The sequence below is a fragment of the Pantherophis guttatus genome, chromosome 2 (genome assembly GCF_059756535.1).
Source record: "Pantherophis guttatus breed Tessera chromosome 2, ASM5975653v1, whole genome shotgun sequence".
Lineage (NCBI taxonomy): Eukaryota > Metazoa > Chordata > Lepidosauria > Squamata > Colubridae > Pantherophis > Pantherophis guttatus.
Genome location: NC_142064.1, coordinates 104255481 through 104271412, shown reverse-complemented (window position 1 = coordinate 104271412; position 15932 = coordinate 104255481). Strand labels below are relative to the sequence as shown.

Here is a 15932-nt window from a genome sequence, read left to right as displayed (position 1 = left end):
GTGCCCAGCCACATCCAGCCAGCTGGTCATTAGGGCAGAGAACCGGTTGTTAAATTATTTGAATCCGACCACTGGGACGAGTCCAATAAAGCTCCAACAAGGCTCAGAGTCCATGTCTGCCATGGTGACCATGGGATTGTCTCAAGTAATTTGAGTTCCAAGTCATATTAACAATCATACTCAGGATTTCATCTTTGACCTGTTTCAGGACTTCATTGGAGTACTGCAACTCCTCTGTTCTTTTGGATCTCTTAGTGGCTTTTGATACCATTGACTATGGGCAAAAGTTGGAGACCGGAGTTCCGGTTTTTCAGTTATTCTGCTCCTCCCTTAATGGGTGGTTTCGGTCAGAGTGTGTGTGGGAGCAAGATTGACATTATAGCCTGTGATATATAGAACACCACAGGAATCAGTCCTTTTTACTTGTTTTTTAATATCTACAATATATAAAACCATTGGGGAAATTCCTCCATCAGTTTGGGGTGTGATATGATCAATTTGCCAATGATATCCAACTTTACGTTGTCATATGACAAATACTATGGATTTTTCTAACCTGGGGATTAAAGCTAAAAGGGTCTGGATGAGAGAAAAACTCAGCCCAAATAAGATGGAATAACTATTTATACATTACCACTAGTTTTGTTGTTGAATTAACAGGTTTGCAATTTGGGGGTTCTTCTAGACTCACACCTCTGCTAAATTAGCAGGTATGGGTCATAGCTGGGGGCTTTGCTTAGGTGCAGCTGGTACACCAAACGTAATCCTGCCTGGTGCAGAAGCACCTTTTAGAGTAACCCATGTTATGACCAGCCAACTGGACTTCTGTGTGTGCTTTATGTAAGGTTGTCCTTAAAGATTGTCCAGAAACTACAACTACTTCAGAATATGCTCCCCCCTTCCCCATATTTGTCCATTTCAAGCTATGGGAACTTGTAACAGGAACTTGCAGGCGCTGCATTGATTACTGATAGTCACTAGATACAAGGCGCTGGTGGTGATCTATAAAGCCCTTAATGACTTGGGACAGGTCTGCTTGCTCCAACTAAAATCAGTCTGACTGATCAGATCTTATGAGGAACAACTGCTAGTGGGCAGTGAAGGGAACGGAGCTACATGGCCTGCTTTTCTTCTTTTCTTCTTCCCTGCTGGGTCTCAGAAAATTACTGTAATACGTTTACGAGTAAAGATATACATATTACATTTTATATTCTTCAAGTGGCAAACTGAACACAAATCAGTAAAAAATAGCACATATATTTTAATTATTTTTCCAAAATAATTTCCATTCTGTCCCTGAAACAGAAAAAAAAATATTTCCCCTACCCAATAAGTTCAATTTTGGGGGGAAATTTTTCCTCTCTCCCTGCTGTCCTTCCTCCCCCCACTGTCCCTAATAAATATTCTTTCCTTCAAGTAATGGCATAACTTCTATGGTAATTTGGAAGAGGCACAGGGCTGGCAGTCCAAGGTAACCATAGCTTCTCACAGAATTTCCCTTGCCAAACCTCTCTGCTCTTTCCTCTGCATTCCAGTTTTCTTGTGATCAATTTACTGACTTCAGGAAAAAGCAGACTTCAAGAAGAGGGTAGAGAAGGATGAGAGAGGGGCATTTACTGATTCTTGATTTTCTATCCAAGTTGAAACTCTCTCTCAATATCACAGTGGAAAAATCGGGGGTGGGGGTGGAAATCCTATGGTTGTGGAGAGATAGTCTACATGAGTTTCCTGACATCCTGCTCCATTTTCATCCTTTTTTTATAAAACTGATAGATTATATTCATTGTGCAATAGGCTGGGTTAGGCTCCACAGGGCTTGGCTACTTAGGACTTCGCATATTATGGGAAGATGGCCACTGTTTATCTACACTGTGTGAAACAGGCATATCATATCAAGCTGCAAAACAGTTTGCTTAGTCGAGTATAACATTTTATATAAATATAACAATTGTGTAGAACTCGAACTCAGTTGTAGCAGAATATGTACAGTACATTCCTGGTAAAGAAAAAAGGAAATATGAAGGATTTAATAATATAACTTTCCACAAGGACTAAAATGTTGAGTTGCTTTTCACTTCCTGAATAGATTTTTTCCTTCCTTTATTTAATTTTTATCCACTCCTTAGCTGTGAAGCTCACAATGGCAATGTACTCCTTTCTCACCTTCAAGTAATACTGGTACAAAATGATGGCTGTGATCTGCAGTAGACCTCCACTAATCTGCCCCAGTCTTATTAAGGATTTTTTCCCCCTATTCCCATTGAAGTCCCTGGGAGTCACTTCACAGAAGGACATGCATTTTCAATATCACTTTAATTTTAACACTATCAACTGGGGCATGATGAGGGAGAAGAAAGGAAACCCTTTGTTTCAGTTTCAAGTTATGTGACATCTGGCGAAGGAAAATCTACAGCAGGGCTAATGCTATAATTTATTATTTGTTCACCTTGACTATTCAATGTTATAAATCAAATCCTTCATGCTTTAATATCCTATAGTAATACATCACAGCTTTCAAATAATAACACCCTATTTGCATTCACTTGCAACTTTTTTCTCTAGGGAATAAATCTCTTAACGCAAAATAAATTTAACAAAAAATATATTTCAGTCTACACTACATGATTTAGGAACAAACATTTAAAGTAGATCTTTAGCTGAACAGAATCAGTATCAATACAAGACTCCAAAATTGTTTTAAACTGAACACACAGTAGTTGAAGAAAAGAGACACTGCCATAGCAAGGATAGATACCAGTCAAATTATGAATCCAAAGAGGTATTAGAAGTTTTATGATAAATTTGAGACTAAAGCTAAGGGTCCAACTTGGGTGATGATTATGGCTCTTTCCATTTTATTTTCTTAGAAATAAGAGGAAAAATGGTTTTTTTCCGGATTTAGGGGCTCCCTTCTGTTTGCATTTTTTTCTCCTCATTCATAGACTGTATTATCTTTAATATAAGATGTTAAAATGTGTGTGTGTGTGTGTGTGTGTGTGAGAGAGAGAGAGAGAGAGAGAGAGAGAGAGAGAGAGAGAGAGAGAGAGAGAGAGAAACAGACACAGAGAGAGAAAGAGAGAGAGAGAGAGAGAGACAGAGACAGAGACCAAGAGAGAGGGAGGAAGGGAGGGAGAGAGGGAGAGACGCACACATACAACTTCTACCATATAAGAAGCATAAAATACTAGCATTCAAACAATTCTGTGGGAAATGGAACATTTAGCAATGGGCAGTTCTTAAATTCTCAGCTGACACAAGTAGACATTCTTCATTGTCAATTCCCTTCCCAATTTTTTCACAAAGAATGTTAAAATAAACACCAGAGTGGTTGCACTCAATTCACCATTTTCAGCCAATAATACACAGCTAATTTTAAAAGAAGCAGCTGTGTGCAATTCTGTGTCAGAAAAGAATGAAAGATACAAAGAAAAAGAAGGGAAATGAAGTAGTTGCAATGACATTGATGCTTCATTGCCACTTTTCTTTGCCACTAGATACTTAATTTGCCAAAGAGGAGGTTTTTTTAAAAAATTGATTTATATGGCCACCTATTTCACTCTGGGTTGGCCACAATAAAGAAAAATAAACAAAAATGCATACAATTACTAAAAATAAACCAAAAATAAAACACATAGGTCACAGAGAATCATACAAGGCTCTCGGCACAGCCAGTCATTGGCTACTATCTTATTCCCAGGGCCCGAGGCTCAAGCACAAAATCAGGTATTCAGAACCAAAAGGTATGTGGCCCTGCAAGATGGGGGCCAGCAGGTGTGAGGGCCAACCTCACCTTAGGATGGAGAACGTTTTTTTTTTGTGTCTGTGTGCCACATCAAAGAAGTCTCTGTTTTGAGATCCCATCAGCTAACGTTCCTCAACCAGCAATACCTACAACATGCTGCTCTAACCAGAATGAATAAGAAACAAGCAGAAAGAGATTGCCTGGGGGTCTTCTAGTCCAACTCCTTGCTCAAGCAGGAGACCCTATACCCATGATGGCAAACCTGTGGCACACGGACCCATATCGGTGGGCACGCGAGCTCAGCTCCAGCGTGCAAGCACGCCGGCCAGCTGATTTTTGGGCGTTTTGGGCCCACCGGAAGTCAGGAAAGAGGCTGTTTCTGGACTCCGGAGGGCCTCCAGGGGAGTGGGGAAGGCCATTTTTGCCCTCCCCAGCCTCCTAGAAAGGCTCTGGAGCCTGGGGAGAGAGAAAAACAGGCCTACTTTGCCATCACATGCCAAAAGTGGGGGAAGCATGGCGGGGTTGCACACGCATGCGCATGGGGCGGGGCGCATAGAATTATGGGTGTTGGCACACACGTGAATGACCCCCCCTGCACTCCCCCCACTTTTGGCACGCGATGGCAAAAAGATTAGCTATCACTGCCCTATACCATTCTGGACAAATGGCTGTCCAAATAAGTAAGTTCCTACTTCCTTACTCATTTCTCCCACTTCTTTTATGCTGGAGAAGTGTCACAGCACAAAAATCATTTGCTACTAATTTGATAATCTAATCTAATCTAATCTAATCTAATCTAATCTAATCTAATCTAATCTAATCTAATCTAATCTTGTCAACAATATTTATGGACTGTACTGTGGCCATAAATTGACTGCTCTTGATTTTTTTTCTCTTTTCCCCTTTTGTTCCCCTCAGTAGAGAGGAAATCTAATGGAAAATTTATATTCATGTGCCTGGTTATTAAAAACAATTATTTGAGGAGATATATATGCCCAAACCAGAACGTACTCTTGGTAGTTCTCAAAAAATGAAGAGGTAGCCTAGTTATCTCAGATTTCTTTCTGGTGAAAATTCACAGTGAAATTCTCAAAATTATTTTTTTATTTTTTTATTATTTTTATTAGTCATATTTCTATGCCATCCACTCTCCGAGGACTCTGGGTGGTTTACACCAAAGATAGTATACTAAATAGTATATTGCCCCCAACAATCTGGGTCCTCATTTTACCCACCTCGGAAGGATGGAAGGCTGAGTCAACCTTGAGCCGATGAGATTTGATCCGCTGATCTGCTGAACTAGCAGTCAGCTGCAGTACTGCACTCTAACCACTGTGCCACCTCGGCTCATTTTGCCACATCATTACATATAGGATAATGTTTCTTAACCTTGGCAACTTTAAGATACCTGGACTTCAACTTTCAGAATTCCCCAGTCACCATGTGGGAATTCTGGGACTTGAAGTCCACACATTATAAAGTTGTTAAAGTTGAGAAACACTGTTCTAGGGGATAAGAACTATTGGCTATCCCTCTTCTTCAGCTGCCTCATCCCCTAAGAGCAAATAACAACAGGGATATGAAGCAAAATGAATCAGAATTCAGATAACGAAGAATCAAATATATATCCTCCTGGAAGTCAGATCTTAAATAAAATATAACAATTCAACCAATGGTTTTATATCTCCTCTGTACCCTTGAAAACATGGAGATTCAAGCACTGATATTATTCAACATGGCAGCTAAAATGTAATTTATTTTGCTTCATTTTGTTTAATAAGCATATTAATTCAAGGAAACAGGATGACAATTGAAACATTTTTCAATTTTCCTTAATACGCTGAAGTCCTTTCTGTAGTAAGATACATTGAAACATCTATCAATTCACCAATGACAACTAGCTCTATCTATCTTTCAGCGTGTCAAGTAAGGAGAAGTACTGATTTAATGGGTGGGAATAGTAATCGACTGGATGACAGTGGAGATACTTTATATACAGGTAACAACTTCCTGAACTAGTAAGCAACTAGAACTGATAGCTTACAGGATAATGATTTAAGGCTTAGTGAAACATGATCTGACTTAAATCTCTGGCAGCCTTTCATGTGAGCTGCAGCTTCTGGATTTTTTTTTAAAAAAGATAGTTGCATATATTTTATTTTAATAGACTTACAGTCATATACATATACTTATAGAGTGCAAGACAGTAAAGGATATCTGTATGGGGGGCAAGGATGCAGATGGCAAAGTGTGAATATTAACATCACCGTGCAAATTTCAAGAACTACACACTTTTGTTGGGCATTGAGATGCAAGTATATAACTGCAGCATTTACATGATGATATCACCATATGCATGACATTGTGATTGGTTACTTCTGTCAGTAATATTGTTATAAAATTATTAATGTAAGAAACTGTAGCTAGACAGAATTGATTATACCTGGCAAATGTTGATGCTCCTGAAGCCACCTATGTGCCTAGTGAAAGACTTTCATCGTGGCAGATCTTCAAAACCAGGCCCATTCCTTCACAGAAAGGGAAAACACATCAAGAACATGCAGTTTATCTAAGTTCCAGACCAAGAACTATCTTATTTCAGTCAATGTCTCTTTTCCCTATTCAGCTTTAATGTACTGGCCATCATCCAAAGCATCACTGTAGGCAGAAAATGCTAGATCAGCAATTGCACAGCCTCTCTTGATACAAACAAAATAGACTAATGATAATAGGTATAACCAATATACTGATAACACTCTATCTGAATCTGTGCATGACAGCCCCATATTAAACAACTTGGAGAAGAATGTGAAGTTCTGGTAGCACCCTATAGGTAGAAGTAACAACAGCCAATTCTTCGAGTTGATCAATCAGAACACCATGCTTCATGAACTGTGTGAGCTGTGTCTTATTCACTCATTCTTCACTTAGTTTCCCAAAATATTGAATTTTCACCAAACAGCTTGGTTTCAATTATATCACTTATATTACATGAGAGTCACTGTCTGTGGATACTGCAAACATCATCCTCAACCCAAATCTTAGTTTCCATTCCTCTTTATAGAGGTCAAAAAGATAATAATTAACTCTAAGCTAATAATGTTGGTGACTCCTGTGTGCTCAATAGTTCATGTACTAGATACTCAAACATGACTTTTTCTTTCATACCATGTGTGGGGAAGCAAGAATTGTTCATTTATAACTTCTGGAAATACAGAGGATTTGTCTCCTTCTTAGAATGCCAAGGTTTTTGTTTTTTTTTTGTCAGAGACAGGTAGCATCTATTGCAGGGGTGTCAAACTCAAGGCCTGGGGGCTAGATGTGGCCTGCGGGGCACTTAGATCTGGTCCATGGGGCCACCCTGAAAACAGCGAAGGATCGGCCCACAGTGCCTCTGCCAGCAAAAACAGAGCTCACAAGGGCCACATACAAACCTCCCAAACTCCATTTTCACTGGCAGAGGGTTGCAGAAGGCCGTTGCAGCCAAAAACGGAGCTTAGGAGCCCATTCGCTGGCAGAGTGCTCAGGCCACCACATGTGCCCCCGACATGAGTTGCGTCATGCTGGCCACACCCACCCTGGCCCCCCAAGGTCAAACTCAACCATGATGTGGCCCTCAATGAAATCGAGTTTGACATCCCTGATCTATTGTATTGAGAAGAGATAGTCATCCATGTACACATTCTGAAGTTCAACAGAAATACCTACTACAGGCATGCTTTGGGTGTTATTACTTCAGAATAAGACAAATGCTTTCCATCGTGTGAGGAATGGAAGTCAGAAAAAAGGCCCATGACATGGAAATTATAACAAGCTTAGCAGTCCTGTCTCCATAGCTGCTAGAATCAGAAGATTAGCGGGAAACACAGCAAACATGGCTTCCCATTAAAATGCTATGTTCAAACATGACATTATTATATCATAATGATATTATATTATTATTATAATTATTTTATAACTTGGTATGATGGTCTTATTCATGTACTGTGATAACACAATGGCTGAGTTCCCAAAATCACACTGAAACATATGATCCAGTTATAAAAGCTGGTCTACTATACAGTATTGTACAGCTTGTGGATATATCCTCCTGCCCAAGGGCAGCAGAATGTTGATTTCCTATTTATCCACCTATTTTTAAAAGATTAGTGAAAATCTAGGGAATTCTAAACAGTAATAGCATCTATTCTTTGTAATAAACAAGGCCTAGGTGGCTGAGGTTCAATCTATGCAAGAAAGGAAAAAACAATGTCAACCAGATATACAACTTAATCTTAAATATGATGGAATCTCCTCTTCTTACCTATGTTTCTGTTCCCAAGATCCAATTCTCTTGAAGTTCCATGTCCTGTCCCAAAGTCTCCTACCTCCATGGCTTGCTATTTCTCCCTTCCTCCTCCTCCAACACCCAACACCACACCTGTGATGTTTGTCTCCTGTCATTTACCTCTATTTCATTCTTTACCTTCTTCAAGAAGCCCGAGTCACCCAACACTTTCTTTGACCAGCTGTAGCTGCAGTTGCTTCTTGGTGTCACACGTTTGATTAATAACTAGATGCTCCTGGTATTATAAGTACAAGAAGTGAATCTTTATGGCTGATGAGAGGGGAATTGCCAACCACAGTTATATAATTACACACTGAAGATGTGATTTTTCCCTCCAGACTTTTTTTCCAATTTATCTACTTTATGGCACCCTCCAAATGAAGGAGGCAAAGTTCAGATTGCAAGGGTAAGGAATTAGCCCAATTCAGATGGGGAGAAGGACACAACCATAATCTCTAGTCCTGCAAACCATCGAGGATGTGCTCCTAAATTACATTCACAGAGCACTTGGCAGCTTCTGTTACATAAAAGCCCTCACTGCAGAAACATTTCCCTTTCATCCATAATTCACAGTAATAGGAAAGGGTAAAAAATACTGCAGTCAAGAAAACTTGAGATCCCAATAACCATGACTGAAGTAGTTTTTCAAGGGGAGAGAGAGCGAAAGGGAGAGGAGAGTGAGGGAGAGAATGAGCACAGTATTAACAATGTAATACATACTGGGCTAAATTCTCAGTAAATCTTATGAAGAGAAGAGGACCAATCATTCCCAGTGGAAAAATCGTATCCTAAACTTGTGCAAGGTTTGTCACCATTGTGAAGTATGCAGAAGTATTGTGAAGTATGCAGAAGATACAACAGTAGTGGGCCTCATTCAGGATGATAATGAGAGTGCTTACCATGAAGAGATAGAGGGTTTGGTGAACTGGTATAATAAAAACAGCCTTGTTTTAAACATTGGAAAAACTAAAAACATCACTGTCAATTTCAGAAAAGAACAGCCACACTCCTCTGTGTATAAATGATTCACCTGTGGAGATGGTTAGCAGCATCACATTTCTGGGTATGCAGCTAATGAGTAGGTTGGCTTGGTCACTCAATAGTGAGATACTGATGAAGCGGGCACAGCAGCGCCTGCGTTTTCTATGTCACATGAGAAAAGTACATCTTCCTTCCCCTGTCCTTACCACTTTCTATAGAGGGAGGATTGAGAGCTTCCTGTCATATTGCCTTACAGTTTGGAAGCATTACTGCTTCAGACAGGAAGGCGGTGCAGAGAGTGATGAGGATGGCAGAAAATATTATTGGCAGTTCTCTTCTTTCTATCCAGGACATAGCATATAAACGATTCTTGACCAGAGTCTGCAGTATTGTCTGGGACACTACACATTCTCTTCACAATCTGTTTTCCTTGTTACCTTCTGGGAGGAGGCTTCGTGGTATCCGAAGCAGAACAACCAGATTCAATCACAGTTTTGGTCCATATAGTATCAATCTTGTAAACTCTCAAGCTTCCACTTTCTGATATGTATTTAAGATGGACAGTGTGCCCACAGTAAAAGTATCAGTGTGCCCACAGTAAAAATGACAATAAAGGTTATCTATCTAAATTGTTCCACCGGAACAAAATTCCTTCCTTCTCCAACTTAGATTAAGATTTAAACAGGCAATTAAAAAGTCTGAAAAGAATTATTATATGAGGTTCTTCTCTTATTATGGGCCCTTTCACATAGGATTTTGGCATTGCTTCTTTATTGGCAGTGTGCCCTGGGGAACCCATGCCATCAATCTTCTTAGACACTCAAGACAATTTTCTTCTGGATTAGGGGCAACACTGTTCAAATTGTAAAATTTCTGTTTTGCTATTTGTAACACAGGAACTCCATGGGACTTGGACACGGGTCTCTGTGTAGTTCATGTACTGAATTTGAAGTGAATTTACTGGACAACCTGAACAATGAAACTCTTAATCACTCTAGTAAATTTCTAGACCCTTAAAAAAATCTACCTAGTTTGGGTTTGCCTGCTTATAATGCAGATGCACTGAATTTTTACTTCATCGAGTGAGCCATTACCTATTCTCCCAACTCGATACTCACATAGATACTGTGCTCTACAACCTGCAACCATGGTTGGAACTGTTGGAAAGGTGCCTGGCTGTGCCAAAATTACAGCTTTCAGTGAGAATTTATATGCAGGAAGAATGGCCTCTTGACATCCAGGGATTTTTGACTTTGTACAAATGGCTCAGACATTTTTGAAAATAGCCATAGAAATGCACATAATGTATGCATTTACAGCATGTACAGAAAATACAGAGCAGAGACAACATTCTGCTCCTTTCTTTATGGAGCAGAAGCAAAAGAGGGTTTTATTCTTAAAGAGATGTGATCGCCCAGGGGAACATTAGTGTTTGAATATGTGCCCATTTGCTATTCTTTTCATGAGCTTATATGTCCCTCCAATAAGAAATGACTCTGAACGACATGCATCCCACAGTTCAGAACTGGGTTAACAATTAAGGCTAAACAGTAGATACAAAATAACTAAACTGAAAGCAGAACATCTCCAAATATTATTGTCCTTATAAAACCCTTTTAATCCCTCAAAAATATGTGCTTCTTCTTCTTCAGGAGTCACCCTCCATGGCATCCCCACAAGCCATTTGGAAGAGAAAGGTTTTAATATCCCTTTGACAGCAAGGAAAAAGCATACATCTTTAACTCAGTGGATCTTGTTATGTACGGATTGGCTAGAATCTACATAAATTTTCATGCTCGCCACGGATTGGCTAGAATCTGCATAATGTTTCATGCTCACCGCTGATTGGCTGTCCGGACCGTGGGAGATTTAACCTGCTGTCATTGGCCGGCTGGTCTGCCTGGAGCTCCTTAAAAAGGTGAGCTCGGGCAGCCCAGCTGGCAGAGCGCAGTCACACTTGCTGGAAATAAAAAGGTGCTGAATTCACTAACAACTCTTGCCTGTTGCCTTGCACCGATCTAACACTGGTGACAAAGGACAAAAGGGACCTGAGAACCTCCTAGTGAACCACGCAGCTGTCTTGAAACAAGGACCTCCGACCACCTGCACTTATGGCATCGCAAGTATCGCCGGCCCCAGCGATCTTCGACTTGCAGATGGAAGACTGGCACACATACATGGGCCGTTTCAGAATGTTCCTGGAGGCCAACGATTACCAGGACAGGCCGGACAACAGGAAGCGAGTGTTATTCCTGACCTACTGCAGCACCAAGATCTACAAAATGGCACAGACGCTGATTGCCCCAGCAGATGTGGAGCCCATTGCCTGGGCCACCCTGCAATGTGCCCTGGAAGACCACTACGCACCATCCGCCACCCCCATGGTCAGCCGAAATGAGTTTTACCAGCGGCGCCAATGAGAGGGAGAAACTGTCAATGATTTTGTGGTCAGCCTCCGGGAAATTGCTACCAGATGTGAGTACATAAATCCTGAAGAAATGATGAAGGACCGGGTCATCCTGGGGATGAGGGACCTCGCTCTACAAAATAAACTGTTGATAAGGAGAGGGGTCTCATTCAAGGACATTGTCAAGGAGGCCAGGGCTGCAGAATCATCAGATAACTCGGCGGCAAACGTAAGGAAGACCAGCAGGGTGCACCACACCTACCAGAAGCCTGATTGGTCAACCGAAGTCCCTGAGTACGATGACGACTGGGACGACACAGACGACACCGTCCACCGCATGTACCCAGAAAAGTGGCAGAACCCCAGGGACGCGGAGAGCAGGGGTTTCCACACAAGGGCGGTTTGCCTGCAAAGCGCCCCAACCCATTCCCTTTCAGCCAAAGCCTATAGCCCCATCAGGAAGACCAGGGAACCCTAGAGCCGGCCAATAACGGAGCAGACGAAGAGAGGACCAATACCAAGCTCCCAGAGAAATCCATCACACAACCGTGGGACACACAGATGCATATGAGCAGGAGAAATTCCACGCAGTCGTGACCACTGAAGGGGAACCATGCAAACTGGAGCTGGACACAGGATCATATTTTACAATAGTATCCTGGCAAACAATCAAGAAGTTGAACCCAGCCGCAAGCAGGAAGTTCCTGAAGCCACCAAATATCCGCCTGAATGACTATCAAGGGAACCGGATAGAGGTACTAGGCAGAATGGAGGTCAAACTAACATTCCACGAGTTACAGGGCCAGCTGCCGCTCACGGTCGTTGGCAGCCACTGGCCATCACTGCTGGGAGTAGAATGGTTTAAACCCCTGGGCCTGGACATCACCGGACTGCACAGCGTAACAACCCACGAACTGGACCAGCTGTTGGCAGAGTTCACGGATGTCTTCAACGAGGGCCTAGGTAAATATACGGGGAAACCCATTTAATTTAACCTAGACCCCCATGTAACCCCCATCAGGCTCAAACCCCGTAGGCTACCATTTGCTTTGCGGCCCAAGGTCGAGGAACAATTAGACAAGCTCATTGCCCAGGGAATCCTCGTGCCAACCGACCACGTGGTCTGGGAGACTCCCATAGTCAACCCCATGAAGCCAGATGGGTCCGTCTGCATCTGCGCGGATTACAAGTGTACACTGAACAAGGCCCTCCAGCAGAGTGCGTACCCAGTGCCCGTGGTGCAACATCTGTTGCATTCTCTAGGAAGCGGGAAGATATTTGCCAAGCTGGACCTTGCCCAGGCCTATCAGCAGCTGCCAGTAGACTAAGCCACCACTGAAGCACAAACCACAGTGACTCACAGGGGGGCATTTAAATGTACCAGGTTGCAGTTTGGGGTCAGCGTAGCCCCAGGACTTTTCCAGTGCCTAATGGAGCGGCTACTGCACAGGATCCCAGGGGTGGTGCCATACTTCAATGACGTTTTTATATCAGGGGAGTCAATAGGCCAGTTGATGGAACATTTGCACGAAACCTTGGGGAGGTTCCAGAAAAAAGGACTAAAAGTGAACCCTAAGAAATGCAAAATTGGCGTAAGGTAGGTAGAGTTCCTGGGCTACCTAATAGATGGATCGGGCATCCACCCTACTGACAGCAAGATGAAAGCCATTAAGAATGCCCCCACCCCGAAGAATAAGGCAGAACTGCAAGCCTTCTTGGGACTGTTAAAATTTTACAGCACATTTTCACAACAGAAGGCCATCATTGCTGAACCACTACACAACCTCCTGGGGAAGATGACACTGTGGACCTGGGGATGGAGGGAAGACCAAGCTTTTGCACCAGTGAAAGACCTCCTCTCGTCCCACAGCATCCTGATCCAATATTTATTTATTTATTTATTTATTTATTTTTAAATTTGTATACCGCCCTTCTCCCTGAGGACTCAGGGCGGTGAACAGCCAAGTAAAAACATAAACCACAAACATTAAAATACAATTAAAAAGATATATATATAAATTTGGCCCATGATTAAAAACAATAACAGACAATTAAAAACATTTTAAAAAGTGTTAGGCCAGCCCGGCTTGCTGGAAAAAGAAGGTTTTAAGGGCATGGCGGAAGGCACCGAGGTCTTGGATTCTCCTTATCTCTGGGGGCAGCTGATTCCAGAAGGTAGGTGCCCCCACAGAGAAGGCCCTCCCCCTGGGGGTCACCAGCCTACATTGTTTGGCTGATGGCACCCCAAGGAGGCCCTCTCTGTGGGAGCGCACAGGTCGATGGGAGGCCGTGGGTAGCAGCAGGCAATCTCGAAGATAACTAGGTCCTATGCCACGGAGCGTTTTAAAGGTGATAACCAACCAATATAACCACACATTGCCAGTTTGGATCACCTGTGATGCCTCCCCTTTTTGGAGTTGGGGCCACTGCCTCAGCCACTGCCTATCAGATGGAATGGAAGCACCGACAGCATACTACTCCAAGACCCTGTCATCGGCCGAGCGCAACTACATCCAAATTGATAAGGAGGCCTAGGCCGTGGTGGCAGGGATCAAGCGGTTCAACGAGTATGTATATGGTAGGAATTTCGAGATTGTAACCGACCATAAATCCCTATTAGGGCTCCTTGCCGGTAACCAACAAACCCCGCCATACATGTCCCCGAGGATGACCAGATGGGCCATTTTCCTCACGGCGTACAACAACGAGCTGATCCACCGCCCCGGCAAAGACATCAGCCATGCCAACGCTCTCAGCCGCTGCCCACTGCCAGAATTGGTGGAAGACCCCACACCCACCGCCCAAGTGCTGTTGATCGACATCAACCTGGCCAGCCCAGTGACAGCCAGAGACATTGCTGAACACACCCAAAAAGACAAAACATTAAGAAAGGTTCTAAACTGGGTGTTGAGGGGGTAGCCACAGGAGAACTTGGGGGAGGAGTTCAAGAGTTACCACAGCAAGCAAACCGAACTGTCAACCATTAAGGGCTGTTTGCTGTGGGGAGAAAGGATTGTCATTCCCCAAAAGCTTCGGAGGCGCACCATGGATGCCCTGCACATGGGCCACCCTGGGATCGTGAGGATGAAGTCCATATTTGAGGACTACATGAACTGTCAACCAGTATAGCTCCCTGAATAGTAGTGTCAAGCCAAATGGAGCCCATTTCTACTCAGGTTAGTGCATTCTGGACCAAATTAATTTTCCACTCTTCATGGACAGATAAAATAAGTGTCCAACTATGAAATGACAAAGACAAGAATAAAATCAACAGAGCCTCCAACTCCAGGAATGGCTACAATTAGTGCAAATTATGTAGCTGTGCTAAGATCCTCCTGACCAAATGCCTGCAAGCTGCTTGTAGAAGCAACTAAGTAGACACCCATATTGTGGATCAGCTCTGCACCAGGTATGCACAAAAAATCCATACAGGCCCAAAAGGTGGAATTCTACTGGAATCTTTTGGCTTCTAAAGACAATCTTGCTGGAACTGAGTTTAAGTATGTTTTTCCTGATTCTAACAAATTCCAGACACTGAAATAGAAACTTTACAAGATCTCCTGTTCAGAGTGGAGTGGAGATTCATAATTAGGTATCACCAGCATGTTAATTAAACCCCACAACATAATAGAACACTCCTAGTAGCTTCATATACTGGGGATATTAATCAGGAAATGGGAGAGAACTGAACTATGGGGAGCCCTATAGTGGAATGGTGAAAAAGTCTCCCTCCTCTAACTGAAACCAACGCCTGTAGGTACTATAGGTAGTGAATGGATCCATAAGCTCCTTGGGGCAGACTGAATAGAACCATTCTCCTTGCAAAGGTCAGTGGCACTGATCATCTCCATGGAAACACATGGAAACAAAATATTGATTCATCAGGATGAATCAGGGGTGATGTTAATATGTCTCACCTTCAGATCTTATTAACTCCAAAATCATGATCATAATCATCATCTCTAACACATTCGGTCTGTGATGACTAGGACAAACCTATGTTGACTTGCCTCTGATTCCTTCAACCAAAGAAGGCAGATTGAAGTCCCCAGAACAATAAACCTGAGAAAATCAATACCAATCTGACACTCAGAACCAGCAGTTTGGATGGGGTGCAATTGTGCGTCAGGAGAACAGTACATCAGCTACAGTTCCAGCTTGTCGCTCACAGCCACCCTCAGGAATAAGACCTCACATTCATTTTTATATGGATCAGAGCTTTTGTTAACTGGCTGTAGAAAGTGATCTTAATAGAAAATATGACCTTAATAGAGATTAGTAGGAGCTGTTACCTAAGCAAAAGAGTTAGAAACATTGTTTTTAAAAGTCCAGAACAACAAGATAGGATTTGGAAATGACCCAGGCAGCCACTCTTCTAATTCAATGAACTATAACAGGGAGGAGGAGGTAGGGCACAAACAGACTTGCAAGATTCTTTTACTACAGCCAATAAGTTGTTCCTGTATAATTGGTTT

At 42.5% G+C, this 15932-nt stretch overlaps 1 protein-coding gene across 50 annotated transcripts in view; it reads right to left on the bottom strand.

Moving 5' to 3' along the window:
• ADGRL3 (adhesion G protein-coupled receptor L3) overlaps window positions 1–15932 on the bottom strand; it is a 624693-nt gene that overhangs the window by 428918 nt on the left and 179843 nt on the right. For 10 of the 50 annotated variants that reach the window (XM_087888328.1, XM_087888335.1, XM_060690267.2 and 7 more), the window contains one exon: window positions 6186–6270. The exons of the other annotated variants lie outside the window; for them this stretch is intronic. The gene's annotated coding sequence lies outside the window, so the exon portion shown is untranslated. The remainder of the gene's footprint in view (window positions 1–6185; window positions 6271–15932) is intronic. 50 annotated transcript variants of the gene reach the window in all.